This window comes from Ahaetulla prasina, chromosome 7 (assembly GCF_028640845.1).
Source record: "Ahaetulla prasina isolate Xishuangbanna chromosome 7, ASM2864084v1, whole genome shotgun sequence".
NCBI classification, from domain to species: Eukaryota; Metazoa; Chordata; class Lepidosauria; order Squamata; family Colubridae; genus Ahaetulla; species Ahaetulla prasina.
In genome coordinates, this window is record NC_080545.1 from 4,223,636 (window position 1) to 4,246,114 (window position 22,479).

Here is a 22,479-nt window from a genome sequence, read left to right on the forward strand (position 1 = left end):
TTAAAAAAAAAAGTGAAAATGGACCAACGGAGACTCTGGGAATCTACCAAACATATCAGACAAGATTTTATTTAATAGCATTGATTCCTGTTCTGATCCGCTGGCTCAGCATTGGGCTTAAGAACCCCACACCTTCTCCTGAAACTCAAAAGGGTAGCTCATTTGCCCATCCTTTTCCCCTTCCCCTCCCTCCTTTCCTTGAGTTTTGAATTTGAATCCAGCCCTTCATCTACACTGAAATTAATTGAAAGAATGATGGTGTCCTGTCTCTCTCCCTCCACACTCAAATGCCCCATTCATGTGTTTGTAACTTCACTGGTTGACCTCCCTCCCTCCACCTTTCTCTTTCTCTCTCCCTCTTTCTCTTGTTCTGTGTGTGACAGAGAGTCAGACAGACACACAGAGAGAGAGAGAGAGAGAGAGAAGAAAGAGAGAGAGAGAGAAAGAAAGAGGCAGAGAGAGAGAGAAAGAGAAAGAGGCAGAGAAAGAGAAGAGAGAGAGAAAGAAAAAAGAGACAGAGAAAGAAAGAGGCAGAGAGAGAGAGACGAAAGAGAAAGAAAGAGAGAGAGAGAGACAGAGAGAGAGAGACAGAGAAAGAGAGAGAGAGAGAAGAGAGAGAAAAGAGAGAGAGAGAAAAAGAGAAAAAGAGACATAGGCAGAGAGACAGAAACACAGAGAAAGACAAGAAAGAGAAAGAAAGAAAGAAAGAAAGAAAGAAAGAAAGAGGCAGAGAGAGAGAGAGAGAAAGAGAAGAGAGAGAAAGACAGAGAAAGAAAGAGAAAGAAAGCAAAAGGGAAAGAAAGAAAGAAAGAAAGGCAGAGAAAGAGAGAGACGCAGAGAGAGGAAGAGAAGAGAGAGAGAAAGAAAGAGGCAGAGAGAAAGAAAGAGAGACAGAGAAAGAGAGATAGAGAGGGATAGAGACAGAGGTGACATTTCCCATTTTCTGTGACTTGTCGCCTGTTTTGTGCAGGTGCAGACAGAAGTAACACCTTGCCCATCGGTTGTTGTTGGAACAGCCGGAGGAGCGAATGCATTTGTGACCAAAAGAGGCTGTCTACTTCTCCTGCACATCTTAACATTCAGGTCACAGCCGAGCGTCTGGGCTGTGCGGAGGAAAACATTATGAGTCACCCAAGAGTCACAATTCTGAGCCAGAGAAGGCAGCCTTCATCCTTCAACTTATTTCACTGCTGTCCGTGGTGCTGAAGACACGATGGCCTTCGTCTTTATACCGCTCGGGTCAGGATTGAAAATTTAGATAGCTAAACTCAACTTTAGATAAAACTTTCGAAACCGTGTTGTTGGACCCCTGTTTTCCACACCCTTGTAAACTGCAGTGGGGTGGGGTGGGGGTGCTGCTTTGTCACCGTCACACAAGCGTGCAAGACCTCTTCCGTTTCTGTGCTCCAATCTTGTATTTTGGCTGTATCTGAAATTGCAAGCTGGTTTTGTCATTAGGAGCCTCCTTAGCGTCTCATGTACTACCCACCCCAGGGTGTTTTGTTAAGCTGCCGGTACTCCCTTGTTATCTTCTGAACCCGAACGGCGTCTTTAAACTAACAATGTTTCCAGCTGCTTTTTTTTTTTTTTTTTGGCGCTCTGGAGTATCTTCCCATTTGCCTGTGTAAGTTTTCTAAATTGCCGTCCGGGGGCAGCAGGGTAGATTTTATCTTCACCCCGGACATGTTCGCCTCTACAACTTTGCGTCTCTCAAAAGAGGGGAAGACGGCTGCACATTATTCCCAGCGTCCCTAATCTCTTACTCGGGGTTTGCGGCGGAGCGCCGATTGGTCTTGAAGGACTAATTAAGAGTTGAATTCTGGAGGGGAATATGATGCAAGAAAGCAATGAGGCTGTCGCTTTTGCCCTGAGGACTATGACAGCCCGTGACGATCAGAAGCGCCTGCCCTTAGCCTAGCCGAGGGAATTTGCAGAATAAATCAGTCTTGCTAAGCACAGCGTACAAATAAAAGTCTGAGCAGGTTTAATTTAAGAAATAAATAAATAAATAAAGGCGATGCGTTCGTAATGAAGTGCCTTCTGTTCTCACCTTACAAAACAGAAGACAAAAAATTATGTTTTTACAACCGAATCTGCATTCTGTTCTGGGTAGCCGTGATTCATGGGGTGGAGTTAAGTGACCGCTGTGCGTCCATAGAGATTCATCCCAAGTCACGGTTGTCCCAAAGGTGCTTTTGAATCCAGTCAGAACTGAGGAAGCTTCTTGGCTGAGAAGCGAAACACCTTCAAGGAAAAACTAAGTCCGGTTGCCTTTTGAAAAAAAAAACACCTCTGAAATCACCATTGTTTGTATGTATGTATGTATGTATGTATGTATGTATGTCTATCTCTATCTCTATCTCTATAAGGTAAAGGTAAAGGTAAAGGTTCCCCTCGCACATACGTGCTAGTCGTTGCCGACTCTAGGGGGCGATGCTCATCTCCCTTTCAAAGCCGAAGAGCCAGCGCTGTCCGAAGACGTCTCCGTGGTCATGTGGCCAGCATGACTCAACGCCAAAGGCGCACGGAACGCTGTTACCTTCCCACCAAAGGTGGTCCCTATTTTTTCTACTTGCATTTTTACGTGCTTTCGAAACTGCTAATTTGGCAGAAGCTGGGACAAGTAACAGGAGCTCATCCCGTTACACGGCAACACTAGGGATTCGAACTGCTGAGCTGCCGACCTTCTGATCGACAAGCTCAGCGTCCTAGCCCCTGAGCCACCATGTCCCTATCTATATCTATATCTATATCTATGTCTATATCTATATCTCTATGTCTATGTCTATATCTCTATGTCTATGTCTATATCTATATCTATATCTATATCTATATCTATATCTATATCTCTATGTCTATGTCTATATCTCTATGTCTATGTCTATATGTCTATGTCTATGTCTATGTCTATGTCTATGTCTATGTCTATGTCTATGTCTATATATCTCTATGTCTATGTCTATATATCTATATCTCTATGTCTATGTCTATGTCTATGTCTATATCTATATCTATATCTATATCTATATCTATATCTATATCTCTATATCTCTATATCTCTATGTCTATGTCTATGTCTATGTCTATGTCTATATCTATATCTATATCTATATCTCTATGTCTGTCTATATCTCTGTCTCTATCTCTATCTCTATCTCTATATATCTATAGCTATATCTCTATGTCTGTCTCTATCTCTATCTCTATCTCTGTCTATGTCTATGTCTATGTCTATGTCTATGTCTATATTTATATCTCTATGTCTATGTCTACGTCTATGTCTATGTCTATATCTATATCTCTATCTCTATCTCTATCTCTATGTCTATATCTATATAGATCTATATCTATATCTATATCTATATCTATATCTATATCTATATCTATATCTATATCTATATATCTATATCTATATCTATATGTCTATATCTATATCTATATCTATATCTATATCTATATGTCTATGTCTATGTCTATGTCTATGTCTATGTCTCTATCTCTATCTCTATCTCTATCTCTATCTCTATCTCTATCTCTATGTCTATCTCTATCTGGTCTGGATTAAGCCAAACACCCATCTTACTCCTACAGTGGACAAACAAAAGTTTTTGAGTGTTCACAAATCAGATTTGAGGCGTCTCTCTCTTCTACTGTTGTTCTTCTGCAACTGATATTTGGTGGGATGCAACCAGTGGTTGGATTCAGCCAGTTCAGGTGACCTGGTGGTTAAATTGCTAACTGGCCCCTCCCCTCCCCATCCCACCCCTTCCAGGAGTCCCCAGGCACCCCATTTTGACTCCCAGGTAAGTGCAGGGAGGCCTACTAGGCTCAAAAGTGGGTGTGGAGTGTGGGTGTCGGTGCAGCTCACCCCCCCAGGACCTATTTTTACTTCCAGGAGGCTGCAGGGAGGCCCAAAATGGCATGTGGGGGGTACATTTTTACTCCCAGGGGATGCAGGAGGCGGAGTGCTGCCTGTCACACACCCCTGGACATTGGATGCACCCATAATTCAGAAATAACACTGATCCTCTAAACAAATAGCCCTTGGTAGGCCTCCATCCAGGGGTGAAATGCTCCCGGTTCGGACCAGATCACCCGATCCGGTAGTGATGGCGGTGGGTGGTTCGGAGAACCAGTAGCAAAAATCCCTGCCCCCTCCATGCCCAGCTGAGCTGCGCAATCATCAGAGGGTTTTGTTTTTTTTATTTTTAAAAGTATTTTTTCTTCGGCCGAAAAAATGCTTTTAAATGTAAAAAAAAAGCCTCTGATGATCATGCGGCTCAGCTGGGTGCTAGCCAAAAACAGGGGGCGGGGGGAGTCCATTTTTTCTCCAAGCAGGCTAGCCAAAAAACAGTGTGTGTGTAAGGGTTCCTTTTTGAGAGAGAGAGAGAGAGGAGGGAGGGAGGCAGGGAGGCAGGGAAGGAAGGAAGGAAGGAAGGAAGAAAGGAAGGAACGAGGAGAGGAAGAAAGGAGTACAAACTTGACACTAGAAGCAGCTTCAGAGGATAATCCAGGGCTGGAAGGGACCTGGGGGGGTCATCTAATCCAACCCTGCTCCAGCAGGACATTGTTAGTGAGTTTCTGTCTTTTGATTCCTGTCTCCTAGCCACACCCACCCAGTCACATGACCCCCCGACCAAGCCACACCCACAGAACCGGTAGCAAAAAAAATTAGATTTCACCCCTGCCTCCATCAATTCTCCATGCCCGTTTTAAAAGCACTAAAACTAGTGGCCGTTACAATGACTTGTGATTATGCATTCCCTAGGCTAATTATTGCATATTTGAGGCTGGCTCGGGTGTTAAAATTGGGTTATTTTATGCTGCTATATCTGAGCTAGATACTCTTTTGTCGGGTCACTTGGTGAACTTTTGAACCAGGCGTGATGAGAGGCTGATGTCCCTGGGCAACGTAGAACCATTGTTGGTTTGCCAAATGCAACAACCTGATGGAGAAATTTTGTGCCTCCCTGGGAGTAGCGATGGGTGATGGTGACATCTGTTTCATGCATATGCATATGTATTCACCCCGGAGTTTCCTCCGTGTGGTTTTTCTTTTGCCTTCCTAAAGCAGAAGGTGACACCGTTTTATTTTCTGTATTTATACACCAGGCCGGAAGTAGATCATATCAGCCGCGTTGTTGTGTCTCGCTCGCTTTCCCCGCAGCCGGGTCCCTCTTATCTCCTGCCGAACACTGAGGAATGTCCTGGCATGCCTCCAGGCCCCAGCCCTGGCACCATGCCCAGACAGGCCGAACAAGACGAAGGGCCTGACGTGCCTCCAGCCCCCAGCCCTGGCTCCATGCCCAGGCAAACGGAGCAACTCGACCCCTACCCCTCCCCCACAGCATGTGAGCCTGAGGAATGTGAATTGCCAACAGCTGGATCCTGGAGAGATCCTCACTTCAGGAGAATTGATAGGTGGCGTCAGCAAAAGGAAGGGAGGGGCAGGCCTGGATAAGTGCTGAGTCATGGAGCCACACCCCATGGCCTATATAAAGGATCTGCTTTCTGGCATTCTCTGAGTCAGGCAAAGTCTACCTTGGATTGCTGAAGTCACTTCCTGGTCTCCTGCCTGCCTTGAGAACTTTGCTAGGACTGGCAGAGCTGCAGAGGCATGCCTGATATGGACTTCCCTGACCCAGCCGTCAGCGGAGGAGTGGGACATGACATGTGTGCTGCAGCTGCCGAAAAAGCCAACACAGTTCTAGGCTGCATAAACAGAGGGATAGAATCAAGATCACCTGAAATATCAATACCACTTTATACTGCCTTGGTAAGGCCACACTTGGAATATTGCATTCAGTTTTGGTCGCCACGTTGTAAAAAGGATGTTGAGACTCTAGAAAGAGTGCAGAGAAGAGCAACAAAGATGATTAGGGGACTGGAGGCTAAAACATATGAAGAACGGTTGCAGGAACTGGGTATGCCTAGTTTAATGAAAAGAAGGACTAGGGGAGACATGATAGCAATCTTCCAATATCTCAGGGGCTGCCCCAAAGAAGAGGGAGTCAAGCTATTCTCCAAAGCACCTTAGGACAAGAAGAATGGGTGGAAACTAATCAAAGAGAGAAGCAACTTAGAACTAAGGAGAAATTTCCTGACAGTGAGGACAATTCATCAGTGGAACAACTTGCCTCCAGAAGTTGTGAGTGATCCAACACTGGAAGTTTTTAAGAAAAGATTGGACAACCATTTGTCTAAAGTGGTGTATGGTTTCCTGCCTGGGCAGGGGGTTGGAGTAAAAGACCTCCAAGGTCCCTTCCAACTCTTCTCCTCTTCTCTTCTCTTCTCTTCTCTTCTCTTCTCTTCTCTTCTCTTCTCTTCTCTTCTCTTCTCTCTCTCTCTCTCTCTCTCTCTTCTCTCTCTTCTCTCTCTCCTCCTCTCCTCTCCTCCTCCTCCTCTCTCTCCTCTCCTCCTCTCACCCTACCCTACCCTATCCTATCCTATCCTATCCTATCCTATCCTATCCTATCCTATCCTATCCTATCCTAATTCTAGTCTTTAAACTGAACTTTTACTTGCATGATATAGCAATGATAGTCATTAAATCATAAAGTGTCAGTACTCAGCTGCTTTGGAACTCATTGAATTTGGTCCTGAGCAAATAAGTAGAGGTATATTGCATGCTGAACACTCCCTACAAGAATCTGAACTACTAACAGTCAAAGCAAATTGGCGGGAGATAAGAATCAATGGAATTCAAGGTGGGCTGGACTTGGCTCTCTCATGGGCACGAAGGGACTCGAGACTGATGACACTTTTGACCCTTCCCTCGGGCTCAGCCTGGTCATCTCCTACTGGGAATTGAAGTCCATCCATTTTAGTTGCCAAGGTTGAGAAATATTGATCTATGTCGTGCAAATTATATAGTACATAAATATAATATGAGCCACAGCGCAGTGGTTAGAGCGCAGTACTGCAGGTTACTTCTGCTGACTGCTGGCTGCCTGAAATTTGGCAGTTCGGATCTCACCAGGCTCAAGGTTGACTCTGCCTTCCATCCTTCCGAGGTGGGTAAAATGAGGACCATACAGATTGTTGGGGGCAAGAGGCTGACTCTGTAAACCACTTAGAGAGGGCTGTAAAAGCACTGTAAAGCAGTATATAAGTCTAAGTGCTATTGCTATGATGTAAAATATTAGATTATGTTACGTTACATTGTATTATTATATAGATGTATAACAGATCAAATTGAGTGCAAATAGATCTATAAGTTTATTAGTCTTGGACCTGCAAGGGGAAAAAGTTATTATTGCTGCCCTATATTATTAATAAGAGCCATGGTGGCACAGTGGTCAGAATACAGTATTGCAGGCTAACTCACTGCCCACTGCCAGGAGTTCAATCCTGACTGGCTCAAGTTTGACTCAGTCTTCCGTCCTTCTGAAGTTGTAAAATGAGGACCCAAATTGTTGGGGGGGGAGGCAATATGCTGACTCTGTAAACTGCTTAGAGAGAGCTGTAAAAGCACTGTGAAGCGGTAGATAAGTCTAAGTACTATGGCTATATTTGTCAGTGCTGAACTAGAGGGAAAGTTTCTACTTTTTGACTTTTTAATTCATTTTTTAACTGCTTTTATTTAGTTTTGTTCTGTTCTTAGGACAAAAAAAAAATCTCCTATATTTCTCCTTGGAGTTTGTATTTTAATTTTCTGTATTAAAAAAAACAACATAAAAATTTGAAAAAGGACATGTTGAAAGATGAATGGTGTAAGTATCTCGCTCTGAAGGAAATCTTTCTCTTTTTCTAATGTCTTCTGGCCATTTTTTTTTTGTTGTTTTGCTAATGCACTAGCTTTTTTTCCTTCTCCTTTTAAGCCCGTTTTTATGAAAATAATTCTAAGTGGTTTGGATGAATAAAGGGGAAAAAAAAAATCTATTAGTTTCATGGTAATGGGAGCAGAGTCTCCAAGGTCATTGCTAATATCTCTTCGGATCGGATCGATACCAACTAGAGCAGGCAAAATTGCAGAAGGAGAGCTAACTGGAATTGTATGTCCTTCTTTTTCGAGGGGTTTCTCTTTGACAGATATTAAATACGTGCAATTGCATTAAAAGAAAAGCATGCCAATCGGTGCTCTTATTTTGAGTTGTGATGGAACGTAGTTAGAGGTGTATATACTGTATATCTATTCAGATAGAAGGGGTCTCTTCTTGTTGTTTTTGTTTAATATCTGCATCTTTTATAATAAAACAAAATGTTTTCTCTAAAAAAAAGAAACTTAAAAAAAAGAGAGAGTAAAATGCAAGCTAAGAAGTGGGGGGGGATCTATTTTATACTTATCGAGGCCTCTGTGGCTCAGACTGGTAAGACAGTCTGTTATTAACAGCAGCTGCTTGCAACTACTGCAGGTTCAAGCCCCACCAGGCCCAAGGTTGACTCAGCCTTGCATCCTTTATAAGATAGGTAAAATGAAGACCCAGATTGTTGGGGGGGCAATAAGTTGACTTTGTATATAATATACAAATGGATGAAGACTATTGCTTGACATAGTGTAAGCCACCCTGAGTCTTCGGAGAAGGGCGGGATATAAATGCAAATAAAAAATTAATAAATCGATAGTCACCGGGATTTACCTGTGAATTTACAATTATGATATGAACAATACAAGAGGTTGTCATGAGATGGACAGAATAATAATAACAACTGAATAACAGAGTTGGAAGGGACCTTGGAGGTCATCTAGCTCAACCCTCTGCCCAAGCAGGAGACCCTGCATCATTTCTGAAGATGGCAGTCCAGTTTCCTCCAGACATGAAGCTCCCACAACTTCTGAAGGCGACTTCCGTTCCACTAGTTGATTGTTCTCACTATTAGAAAATTCCTCCTTATTCCTAGATTGAATATCTCCTGGATCAGTTTCCATCCATTATTCCTTGTCTGGGCTTCAGGTGCTTTGGAGAATAGCTTGACCCCCTTCCTCCTCTCTGTGGCAGCCCCTCAAATATTGAAAGATGCTCTCATGTCTCCCCTGGTCCTTCTCTTCACTAGACTAGCCAGGCCCAGTTCCTGCAACTGTTCATCGTATGTTTTATTCTCTAGTCCCCTAATCATCCTGGTTGCTCTTCTCTGCATTTTTTCCAGAGTCTCTCAACATCTTTTTTATAGTGTGGTGACCAAAATTGGATGCAGTATGGACCTTCACCTAATCCTTCCTTTTGACTTCCTTCTTGTCCAATTTAGCAGAGGGTTGTTTTTTTTTATTTGCATTTATATCCCGCCCTTCTCCGAAGACTCAGGGCGGCTTACACTATGTCAAGCAATAGTCTTCATCCATTTGTATATTATATACAAAGTCAACTTTTATTGCCCCCCCAACAATCTGGGTCCTCAGTTTACCTACCTTATAAAGGATGGAAGGCTGAGTCAACCTTGGGCCTGGTGGGACTTGAACCTGCAATATTGCAGGCAGTTGCTGTTAATAACAGACTGTCTTACCAGTCTGAGCCACAGAGGCCCATTGACTTGCATTTCAGTTGATGTTCTTCAGTGCTTCTGTAAAAATCTTCACTCCTATTAGTAACGGTGTTCCTTGACTTACGGCTGTAACGGAGACCGCCCATTACGGACGCAAGTCATGACAGTTGTAAAATGGGTCACCCACTTCACGAACACGATTTTACGACTGGTTTTTTTCCTTCTTCTTGCAGTTAAGCAAACCAGCACGGTCATTAAGCTGATACTGTGGTGGCTAAGCTTACCCATTGTTCTCTAAGGGTAAGCAAATGGCAGTTTTCCGCAAAAAAATATTGTAAATTGTAGTCATATGACTTTGGCCACGAATGGAGACTGGTTTATGAAAATAATTCTAAAAATGTGCTTACATGACCAGGGAAGGCAGCTGTTTGTAAGTACCAGGTTGTAAGTCCCTTTTGGGGTATCCGTCGTAATTTTGAACAGTTGCTACGCCACTGGTCGTACATTGAGAACCGTATGTAATGTAGTCCTTGATTTATGACCACAATGGACCCCAAAATTTCGATTGCTAAGCGAGACATTTCTTAAGTGAATTTTGCTTCATTTTACGACCTTTCATGCCACCGTCATTAAGGGAACCGCTCCAGTTATTCAGTTAGTAACACCCTTCTCTGAGAATGCTTGTTTGAAAACGGTGTGAAAAGGGTGCGAAATGGTCATCAATCACTTTCTTCACTGCCGTCGTAACATCCAACGGTCACTAAAAGAATTGTTTGTAAGTCGGGGACTAGGGCTAAATCTGGTGCTTCCTTTTCCTGGCCGAGGAGAGCAAAAGTATCAGAGAATCCAGCAGTCAAGAAGACCTGGTTAATAGGTTGGATCTGTTTAATATTACTTCCTTCTCTTCCTTTTTATATTGCTGCTGGAATAAACCCAGTGGTGGCCTGCTGCAGGTTCAGGCCGGTTCGGGAAAACCGGTACTTAAACCCAGTGGTGGGCTGCTGCCGGTTTGGACCGGTTCAGGCAAACCGGTACTTAAACCCAGTGGTGAGCTTCTGCTGGTTTAGACTGGTTCAGGCAAACTGGTAGTTAAACCCAGTGGTGGGCTGCTGATGGTTTGGACTGGTTCAGGCAAACTGGTAGTTAAACCCAGTGGTGGGCTGCTGATGGTTTGGACTGGTTCAGGCAAACTGGTAGTTAAACCCAGTGGTGGGCTGCTGCCGGTTTGGACCGGTTCAGGCAAACCGGTACTTAAACCCAGTGGTGGGCTGCTGCTAGTTTGAACCGGCTTAGGCAAACCGGTAGTTAAACCCAGTAGTGGGCTGCTGATGGTTTGGACCGGTTCAGGCAAACTGGTAGTTAAACCCAGTGGTGGGCTGCTGCCAGTTTAGACTGGTTCAGGCAAACTGGTAGTTAAACCCAGTGGTGGGCTGCTGCTGGTTTCGACCGGTTCAGGCAAAATGGTATTTAAACCCAGTGGTGGGCTGCTGCTAGTTTGAACCGGCTTAGGCAAATCGGTAGTTAAACCCAGTGGTGGGCTGCTGATGGTTTGGACTGGTTCAGGCAAACTGGTAGTTAAACCCAGTGGTGGGCTGCTGCCAGTTTAGACTGGTTCAGGCAAACTGGTAGTTAAACCCAGTGGTGGGCTGCTGCTGGTTTCGACCGGTTCAGGCAAAATGGTATTTAAACCCAGTGGTGGGCTGCTGCTAGTTTGAACCGGCTTAGGCAAACCGGTAGTTAAACCCAGTGGTGGGCTGCTGCTGGTTTGGACTGGTTCAGGCAAACTGGTAGTTAAACCCAGTGGTGAAATGCTGCCGGTTTGGACTGGTTCGGGTGAACCAGTAGTTTCAACCTGTGGGTGGCCCCACCCACCCACCTGGGCACAATCCCTTCCTATATCGCAGTGTATTCGACACTGCACACATGTGTGGAAGGCACGCACGCACGAATTGCCGTGTTTATTGACCGCCGTACGTGTGCTAACATTCCCGGTGTTGTGCGAACCGGTTGTTACAGTATGTGAACGCCCACCTCTGAATAAACCTTGCAACGCCACGCCATAAAACGAAACAACCACACCGATAGGAATATAGTGCTTTGTTTTAAAAAAAACGACAACGACATCAACATCAACAACCTCTAAAAAGCAGTCTGGTCTGAATGAATGAAGTCATCATGCTGGAGAATTAATGAAGCCTTTCAGCCGACCTAATAAGTCATAAATAATCAGACTTGGAGATGAGGAGGAAGCCTCTGTGATCTGCATGCACACAACAGCTTCACTGGTGGTCTTGTCGACAGATGGGTGCATCTCACTAGCCGCTGGGGGTGGGGGGGGAGGGGGGAGGCAAAGATGAGCGGAGCTTGTTAATGGGCTTTGTAGCTGAGTTGTAGCTCACAGGAAACAAGGCCTTTGTCTTGTGTGCTCAGGGTGATCAGAGAGGGCTGGGGGCGTGTGTTGAGGCAGCCACGTGGAGGGCCCCCTCCTCGGCCTGTAGTCCTTTGCAGAGTGGGGTAGCGAGGAAAATTAGGTTTCTCTTCTCTTCTCTTCTCTTCTCTTCTCTCTCTCTCTCTCTCTCTCTCTCTCTCCTCTCCTCCCTCCCTCCCTCCTCCTCCTCCTCCTCTCCTCTCCACTCCTCTCCCCACTCTTTCCCCTCCCCTCTCCTCCCCTCCCCTCTCCTCCTCTCCCCACTCCTCCCCTCCCTCCTCTCCTCAACTCATCTCTTTCTTCCTCTTCCTCTTTTTTTTTTTAATTTACATTTATATCCCGCCCTTCTCCGAAGACTCAGGGCGGCTTACAGTGTATAAGGCAATAGTCTCATTCTATTTGTATATTTACAAAGTCAACTTATTGCCCCCCCAACAATCTGGGTCCTCATTTTACCTACCTTATAAAGGATGAAAGGCTGAGTCAACCTTGGGCCGGGCTCGAACCTGCAGTAATTGCAAGCAGCTGTGTTCTAATAACAGGCTTCTTACCAGCCTGAGCTACCACGGCCCTCTTCTTCTCTTCCTCTTCTCTCTCTCTCTCTCTCTCTCTCTCTCTCTCTCCTCTCTTCCTTTCCCATCCCTCCTCTTCCCTTCCTTCCTTCCTTCTTACCTTTCCTTCCTTCCTTCCTCCTTTCCTTCCTTCCTTTCCTTCCTTCCTTCCTTCCTTCCTTCCTTTCCTTCCTTTGTTCCCTTCCTTCCTTTCCTTCCTTCCTTTCCCATCCCCTCCTCTTCCCTTCCCTTCCCTTCCCTTCCGTCCCCACTCCCCTCCTCTCTCCTCTCCTCTCCTCTCCTTTCCTCTCCTCTCCCCTCCCGTTCTTTCCTTCTCCCTCTTCCACTTTTCCCCGCCCCATTATCCCTGCAATGAAGCTGCCTCCTGATCTAGGCAGTCAATCTAAAAACCAATTGACCAGCTCGTCTTGGCAAGTCTTCCAACAGCTTCATTCCATTCTGTTTCCTCTGGGATGAAGATTGTGCCCCCCTGTGAAGAGTCGCTGTTCCCACGTTGTCTCAGTTGGCCCATAAACCATTACCCAAGCAGGCAGATGGCAGAGAGCCTTTGCTCAGCACCTCAGGAGGCATTTTATCAGCAAGACTGGGAACAGGGAAGTTGCCTTCCATGGCTGAATGCAATCCGTGGGTCTAACAGGGGAGACATAAATTTCAGAGTGAAACCTCTTTTGGAGAGAAGGCCGCTCCAGACATCACATAATGCTGGACTTGCAGCCGACACTAATGGACCATTAAGCTGGAAGCTACGTCCACTCGTAGCTCCTGGGCAAATGAAGTGGCTGCGTATTGTCACTGCATCAAATGCTAGTTGGTCGTTTTCATATAAAGCTTTACCTGATGTAGCATCTCTTTATCTAAAAATGGACTTTTCTACCTGTTGGCTTGCCATGATCTAACATGTGCTGGGCTTAAATAAATCTGGAGACTGTTGGTCAATTCATTGGATATACCAATTGATTTAAACTTAATGTCAACCGCTCCAATTTGGATTGCAGAAAATATGATTTCTGTAACATAATTATCTGTGCTTGGAATGCATTACCCGACTCCGTGGTCTCTTCTCATAACCCCAAAAGCTTTAACTTGGGGCCTCTGGTAGCTCAACAGACTAATGCAGTCTGTTATTAACAGCAGCTGCCTGCAATTACTGCAGGTTCAAATCCCACTAGGCCCAAGGTTGACTCAGCCTTCCATCCTTTATAAGGTAGGTAAAATGAGGACCCAGATTGTTAGGGGCAATAAGTTGACTTTGTATATAATATACAAATGGATGAAGACTATTGCTAACATAGTGTAAGCTGCCCTGAGTCTTCGGAGAAGGGCGGGATATAAATGCAAATTAAAAACCAAAAACCAAAACCAAAATCCATCCACTGTTGACCTCATCCCATTCCTAAGAGGACTTTAAGGGGCGTGCATAAGAGCACAAACGTGCCTACCGTTCCTGTCCTATTGTTTCTTTCCATATATATATGCTTATACTTCCTTGTTTCTCATCATATATATGTTTACATATTATATAATCTTTTTGTGTGAATATTGTTATGACAAAATTAAATAAATAAATAAAAATAAAAACATTCTACCAGAGGTGGTATTCAGCTAGTTAGAACTGGCATCCATGATTTCAGCCAAAGAGGTTCTGGAAAAAAATGCTTTTTTTTTTTAATTTATATTTATATCCCGCCCTTCTCCGAAGACTCAGGGCGGCTTACAGTGTATAAGGCAATAGTCTCATTCTATCTGTATATTTACAAAGTCAACTTATTGCCCCCCCAACAATCTGGGTCCTCATTTTACCTACCTTATAAAGGATGGAAGGCTGAGTCAACTTCGGGCCGGGCTTGAACCTGCAGTAATTGCAGGCTGCTGTGTTCTAATAACAGGCTTCTAACAGCCTGAGCTATTATGGCCCGAAAGGGTTCTGTTGATCCCAGCTGAGCTGCGCGATCATCAGAGGCTTTTTAAAAAACTTTTAAAAGCATTTTTTCGGCTGAAGAAAAAATGCTTTTAAAATTAAAAAACAAAACAAAACCTCTGATGATCGCGTGGCTTAGCTGGGGGGGCAAGGATTTTTTCTAGTGGTTCTCTGAACCACCTGCCACCATCGCTACTGGATCAAGCGATCCGATCCGAACCGGGAGCATTTCAGCCCTGATACACATATCTACAAATTGCTGGATTATAATAATTACTAAAGCTGGTTGCTAGAGAGAGTGGAAATTTTGTGCGTTTTATTAGCAATATCATATAAATGATATTTATATACAGATACCATCAGCAGTCTGCTGAACAAAAATATGTGCTTACGCATATTTTGGTTATCTTCACACGGAGGCAAAGGATGTGGCTAGCAGAAATCTTTGTTGCCTTAGATAGAAGCTGCAGATAAAGGTAAATTTGTTTACAGCTGGCATTTTGAGATGCAAGTACCTTCTGTTATGAGTTGCCAGGGTAAAAACAGGTGAAAGACAAAAGGCTGTAAAACAGACATAGAGAATAACTATTCACTAAGATGATTAAGTTAAGCGATGTGGTGGCTCACTGGCTAAGATGCTGAGCTTGTTGATCAAAAGGTTGGCAGTTCAGCGGTTCGAATCCCTGGTGCTGTGTAACGGGGTGAGCTCCCGTGACTTGTCCCAGCTTCTGCCAACCTAGCAGTTCGAAAGCATGTAAAAAATGCAAGTAGAAAAATAGGGACCACCTTTGGTGGGAAGGGAACAGCGTTCCCTGCACCTTTGGCATTTAGTCATGCCGGCCACATGACCACAGAGACATCTTCAGATAGCGCTGGCTCTTCAGCTTTGAAACAGAGATGAGCACCGCCCCCTAGAGTCGGGAATGACTAGCATTTATGTGCGAGAGGAACCTTTACCTTTACCTAAGATGATTAAGAGCCTGGAGGTTAACATGAAGCTCAGTCATAGAGCTAGTTATGCAGGCATCTGCAAGATCCTTTCTTTCTTTTCATGAAAGTGCATTTCTTTTTGAATGTTTATTGAGTTAGGGAACTTAGTCCTTTCCTGAAAGTTCTCATGGAGTCAGCTAAGATATCCATATGCTTGAATTCCTGGATAAAAGGGAAGGAGGGAGGGAGGGAGGGAGAGAGAGAAGAGAGAGAGGGGAGAGAGAGAGAGAGAGAGAGAGAGAGAGAGAGAGAGAGAGTCTTTGAAAAGAAGAACTAAAGGTGACATGATAGAAGTCTTCCAATATTTGAGGGGCTGCACAAAGAAGAGGGACTCAAGCTATTCTCCAAAGCACCAAAAGGCAAGCAAGAAACAATGGAAGGAAACTAACCAAGGAGAGAAGCAACTTAGAACTAAGGAGAAATTTCCTGACGATTAACCCTTGGAATGCCTTCAATCCAGAAGCTGTGGGCGCTTCATCACTGGTGGTTTTGAAGGAGGGATTGGACAGCCATTTGTCTCAAACAGTGTAGAGTTTCCTGCTTGAGCAGGGGGTTGGACTAGAGGACCTCCGAGGCCCCTTCCAACGCCGCTATTCTGTTATCCTTCCTCTTCCAATTGCTAAAGGGCATTTATGGAGAACCCATCAGTCCTGGCTGGGGTAAAAAAACCCTGAACCCCTGTAACTATGATACTCTTCGTCCTTGGTTTCCATAACATCTGCAAAGAGGAAACGCTTTCTCGCGACTGTTTTCAGGAAGGTGAGGTGAGAAACGGAGGAGATTCTCCGATGGAAGCACTCACAGTTGCTAGGAGCAGGGACTGGTTGCCAGGACTTGGTCCCATCCCTCTTGGCAGACGTGGTGCTGGGGAGCGGGGTGTTGCCATAACAACCGGGGCCTTCGGTACCTTATTTAGCTCCTTCCCATTCTTTTCGACTTCTGTATATAAAAAGTTCCCCGATCGATGGTTGGGAATTATTCTGGCTTTTTGGCCCAAATTAGAGAGAACTTAGCTCAGAGTCCGGTGATAAGTTTCCACACAGCAATTAAAATTAGTCTTTCCTTCTTTATAGGAAAATCGGTAATGATAATGGCTGAGATTCAAGTGATACCTAAGGGGGAATTTAGAGGGGCTGAAGTCCATTGGAAGGACTTGAGGAAATGATGTGGACTGGGTTGAACCCCTTCCTTCCTTCCTTCCTTCCTTCCTTCCTTCCTTCCTTCCTTCCTTCCTTCCTTCCTTCCTTCCTTTCTTCCCTCCTTCCTTCTATCTCCCTCCTTCCCTCCCTCCCTCCTTCCCTCCCTTCCTTTCTCCCTCTCTCCCTCCCTCCTTCCTTCCTTCTCCCTCCCTCCCACCTTCCCTCCCTCTCATCTTCTTCCTTCCTCCTCCTTCCCTCCTTCCTTTCCCTCCCTCCTTCCTTCCTGACCCTTCCTCTCCCACTCTCCTCTCTGTCTCCCCACCCTCTCTTCCTCCCACCTTCCCTCCCTCTCATCTTCTTCCTTTCCCTCCCTCCTTACCTCCCTTCCTTCCTCCTCCTTCCTTCCTGTCCCTTCCTCTCTGCCACTCTCCTCTCTGTCTCCCCACCCTCTCTTCCTCCTCCCTCCTTCCTTCCTCTTCCTCCTCCTTCCTCCTTCCTTTGAACCTTCCTTCCCTCCTTCCTTTCCCTCCCTCCTTCTTTCCTTCTTTCCTTCCTTCCTTCCTTCCTTCCTTCCTTCCTTCCTTCCTTCCTTCCTTCCTTCCTTCTTCCTCCTTCCTTCTATCTCCTCCTTCCCTCCCTCCCTCCTTCCTTCCTTCTCCCTCTCTCCTCCCTCCTTCCTTCCTTCTCCTCCTCCCACCTTCCCTCCCTCTCATCTTCTTCCTTCCTCCCTCCTTCCCTCCTTCCTTTCCCTCCCTCCTTCCTTCCTGACCCTTCCTCTCCCACTCTCCTCTCTGTCTCCCCACCCTCTCTTCCTCCCACCTTCCCTCCCTCTCATCTTCTTCCTTTCCCTCCCTCCTTACCTCCCTTCCTTTCCCTCCCTCCCTTCCTTCCTGTCCCTTCCTCTCTGCCACTCTCCCTCTCTCTCCCCACCCTCTCTCTTCCTCCCTCCTTCCTCCTTCCTGTACCTCCTCCTTCCTCCTTCCTTTGAACCTTCCTTCCTCCTTCCTTCCTTCCTTCTTCCTTCCTTCTTCCTTCCTTCCTTCCTTCCTTCCTTCCTTCCTTCCTTCCTTCCTTCCTTCCTTCCTTCCTTCCTTCCTTCTTCCTCCTTCCTTCTATCTCCTCCTTCCCTCCCTCCCTCCTTCCTCCTTCCTCCCTCTCTCCTCCCTCCTTCCTTCCTTCTCCCTCCCTCCCACCTTCCCTCCCTCTCATCTTCTTCCTTTCCCTCCCTCCTTCCCTCCCTTCCTTTCCCTCCCTCCCTTCCTTCCTGACCCTTCCTCTCTCCCACTCTCCCTCTCTGTCTCCCCACCCTCTCTCTTCCTCCCACCTTCCCTCCTCTCATCTTCTTCCTTTCCTCCTCCTTACCTCCCTTCCTTTCCTCCTCCTTCCTTCCTGTCCCTTCCTCTCTGCCACTCTCCCTCTCTCTCCCCACCCTCTCTTCCTCCCTCCTTCCCTCCTTCCTGTACCTCCCTCCCTTCCTCCTTCCTTTGAACCTTCCTTCCCCTCCCTTCCTGTCCCTCCCTCTTTTCCTCTTTTTTCCTTCCTTCCTTCCTTCCTTCCTTCCTTCCTTCCTTCCTTCCTTCCTTCCTTCTTTCCTTCCTTCCTTCCTTCCTTCCTTTTCCCTCCCCTCCCTCCTTTCTTTGTTCCTTCGTTCCTTCCTTTCCTTCCTTTCTTTGTTCATTCCTTCCCTCCCTCCCTCCCTCCTTCCCTCCCTCCCTTTTCCTGTGCTCCAAATTTTTTCTACAGCTAGATCTCCAAAACTAAACAAAAACAAAACCACCTAGATATGACAGAATTGAGATCATCCCAGCCAGACAGAGGAAGTGACAGCTACACATCGTACTTTCTAAGCAGGGAAATTCTTGAACATAAGACAGATGCAAGTCTTTCAGGAGTTGTTCCCTGCAGGGGGAGAAAAACAGCTTCTTTTATAACTCTTAAAAAATAAATAAATTACCAAGCTGGAGCAAGTTTCAAACAGGGGAAGGTCTCGGTCAGAACTCGTGATATGATATACATAGGCTGCGTAGGGGAGATATTAGTCCACTACTAGTAATTGCAAAACTAAACCAGGTTATAGAATGGCTTAAAAGAGCAATAATTCCCTCGTCTGTCTGGGAGACAAATAGCAATTCATTGATTAAATATTAGGAATGTCTTAACTGGGATTTACGGTTTTTAAAAACATTATCGACACAATAGGCTGAAATATAGAAGATAAGAAGATATATGGCATTTTTCTGGGGTGCTTTCTTTGCCTTGTTCCCCATCGCACAGATGTCTGTGGACTTTTGCAATTTACTTGTCGAAATTCCTGACCAAGGCTTAATAAATCTTATAAACATGTGTGGATGTTGACGGACTTACCTTGTCTTTGAATTCTGCTCAGCCAAAAATGATTTTTATTGCTGGCTTTTCATTCCCCTGCCAACATTTTCTCAGCTCTGCGAAGCAAAGGAAAGCTGAACTCAGACCCTACGCACAGTCGTGGTTTCACCGAGGGATGGCTTCATTTAAGGACCGATCTACCATTCCCCAATTGCGGTCACTGAAACGAGGACTACCTGTACCTCACCTTTCTTTGTACAGGGAGTCCTTGACTCACCGCTGAGCCGGAAATTTCAGTCGCAAAGCGAGAAAATGGCTTTGGCCTTCTTTTGCGACCTTTCTTGCCACAGTTGTTAAGTGAATCACCACAGTTGTAAATTAGCGATATGGTTGTTAAGGGAATCTGGCTTCCCCTTTGACTTGGGTGGTCAGAAAGTCGTAAAAGGGGATCACATGATCCCAGGACACAGTGACCGTCATAAGTATGAATCAGTTGTCAGGAATGTGAATTTTGATCACGTAGCTATGGAGATGCTACAGTGTGAAAAATGGTCATGAGTCACCTTTAGAATAGAGTAGAGTAGAGTAGAGTAGAGTAGAGTAGAGTAGAGTAGAGTAGAGTAGAGTAGAGTAGAGTAGAAGGAATGGAATGGAATGGAATGGAATAACAGAGTTGGAAGGTCTTCTTGTCCAACCCTCTGCTCAAGCAGGAGATCCTACACCACTTCAGACAAATGGTTGTCCAATCTCTTCTTAAAAACTTCCAGTGTTGGAACATTTCAAACTTCTGAAGACAAGCTATTCCATGGTTAATTGTCCTCACTGTTAGGAAATTTCTCCTTAGTTCTAAGTTGCTTCTCTCCTTGATTAGTTTCCATCCATTGCTTCTTGTCCTGCCTTCAGGTGCTTTGGAGAATAGCTTGACTCCCTCTTCTTTGGGGCAGCCCCTGAGATATTGGAAGACTGCTATCATGTCTCCCCTCGTCCTTCTTTTCATTAAACTAGACATACCCAGTTCCTGCAACCGTTCTTCATATGTTTTAGCCTCCAGTCCCCTAATCATCTTTGTTGCTCTTCTCTGCACTCTTTCTAGAGTCTCAACATCTTTTTTACATTATGGCGACCAAAACAGAATGCCTTTTTGGTGCCGTTGTGACTTTAAATGAAACAGTTGTAAGTCAATGACTGCCTGTGTTCCAATTTGTTTGCATTTGAGAGCTTACAAATAATTTATTACATAGGTGGAGAAAAGTAACATCTAAAAGAAATTTGTGCGTCCTCAGATGAATATCAATTTTGTGGGTTTAATTTTCAAGGAAGGAAGCACAGAACCCCAATATTAATATTTTAGAGCTTTCCTTGGCTGACTAAATAGGTCTACAGGCAGTCCTTGACGTACAATGGAGCCCCAAAATTCATGTTGTTAAGCAAGACATTTGTTCGGTGAGTTCGGCCCCGATTTATCGACCTTTCTTTGCCACTTGTTGTTAAGTGAATCCCTGCAGTTGATCAGTTAGTAACCTGGTCATTAAGTGAATCCAGCTTCCCCATTGTCTTTGCTCATCAAAAGGTCGCAAAAGCAGATCATGTGACCCCAAGACACTGCAACCGTCATAAATGAGAGTTGGCTTCCAAGCGCCTGAATTTTGATCACGTGAATGGTTATAACTATGAAAAACTGTCGTAAGTCACTTTTTTTCAATGCTGTTGTAACTTTGAACGGTCACTAAACGACTTCAGTAACAGAGTTTTAATGCCTGGAATGCACTACCTGACTCTGTGGTCTCTTCCCAAATCCCAAAATCTTCAACCAAAAACTGTCTACTGTTGACCTCACCCCATTCCTAAGAGGTCTGTAAGGGGCGTGCGTAAGAGCACCAGCGTACCTACCGTTCCTGTCTTAATGTTCCCTTTGATTGTATCCAATTCGTATAGTTATTTCATGCTTATACTTATATATACTGTTGTGTTTGACAAAATAAATAAATAAATAATAAAAAAAACCCTGTTGTAAGTCTAACCTGGAGTTGAGAAAGATCTGGTATCTGTAAATCAAGGTAGTTAGAAATGTGGTTTCCAGGTTTACTTTTTCAGACAATTCTTTCCTTTGTTTTTCTTCCATGAAATAACGTTAGAAATATAGGAATATTTATTCTTTGAAAAATTCTCTTGTGTTGTTATTATCTTGGAAGTTTACCGCTGTTGTGCCGTGTGGTTCCTGGCACCCACCGTTTCTTTTTCTCTTAGTTAGTCACAAGGGACGATGCTACCAAGCCAACAATCGTACAACAGATGGAATGTTATAGTGACAATTGTGTGTAGCACGCACACACACCTAGCGGCTAGCTAGGAGATGAATCCAGGTGGAAATAAAAGCAATTAAGAAGCCAGGAGTGGATGTTTTTGGAGAAGTCTTAAATTCGTTGGACGATAAGTCCAATAAATTTGATAAATAAAATAAAACAATGAGTAAAATAAATAAATAAATGAATAAATGATAAAATAAAACAAAATATTAAATTAATAAATTAATGAAATGAAATAATAAAATAAAAAATAATACAAAATAAAATAAAAAGCTCCATCATTGGAGGTTTAAGAAGATGCTGAATAACCATTTGTCTGAAGTGGTGTAGGGTTTCCTGCCTAAGCAGGGGGTTGGACTAGAAGACCTCCAAGGTCTCTTCCAACTCTGTTATTCTATTCTATTCTATTCTATTCTATTCTATTCTATTCTATTCTATTCTATTCTATTCTATTCTCTCTACTCTACTCTACTCTACTCTACTCTAATTCTATTTCATTCCATATTTTCTATTCTATTCTGTTCTGTTCTGTTCTGTTCTGTTCTGTTCTGCTCTGCTCTGCTCTGCTCTATTCTAATTCTATTCCATTCCATATTTTCTATTCTATTCTATTCTATTCTATTCTATTCTATTCTATTCTATTCTATTCTATTCTATTCTATTCTATTCTATTCTATTCCTATTCCTGTTCCTGTTCCTGTTCCTATTCTATTCTATTCTATTCTATTCTATTCTATTCTATTCTATTCTATTCTATTCTATTCTATTCTATTCTACTCTACTCTACTCTACTCTATTCCTATTCTATTCTATTCTATTCTATTCTATTCTATTCTATTCTATTCTATTCTATTCTATTCTATTCTATTCTATTCTACTCTACTCTAATTCTATTTCATTCCATATTTTCTATTCTATTCTATTCTATTCTATTCTATTCTATTCTATTCTATTCTATTCTATTCTATTCTGCTCTGCTCTGCTCTATTCTAATTCTATTCCATTCCATATTTTCTTTTCTTTTCTTTTCTTTTCTTTTCTTTTCTGTTCTGTTCTGTTCTGTTCCTATTCTTTTCTATTCTATTCTATTCTATTCTATTCTATTCTATTCTATTCTAAAAAAATCTTACCTGCTTTTCTTTTCTTTGCTCTGACTTTCTAGTTGTATTTCCATATAAAACATATCCCCCACGGGCTGGGCCTGTCAGCTTCCTTTATGATTGTGACCTTTGATGTAGTTGTTAGCACAGTAGGCACAATTCCCTGGAAATCACCCTGTTCTGTCTTGGCAACACAATGAAACACACCCACCCACACACCCACACACCATGTGCGGAAGAGTTCAGAAGTCTACAACAATACATCGGCAGTGGGGGAGGAG

General features: G+C 44.1%; 1 protein-coding gene across 2 annotated transcripts in view; it reads left to right on the forward strand.

Moving 5' to 3' along the window:
• Positions 1–22,479, forward strand: part of CACNA2D1 (calcium voltage-gated channel auxiliary subunit alpha2delta 1) — a 394,047-nt gene that overhangs the window by 85,371 nt on the left and 286,197 nt on the right. The window lies entirely within an intron of this gene.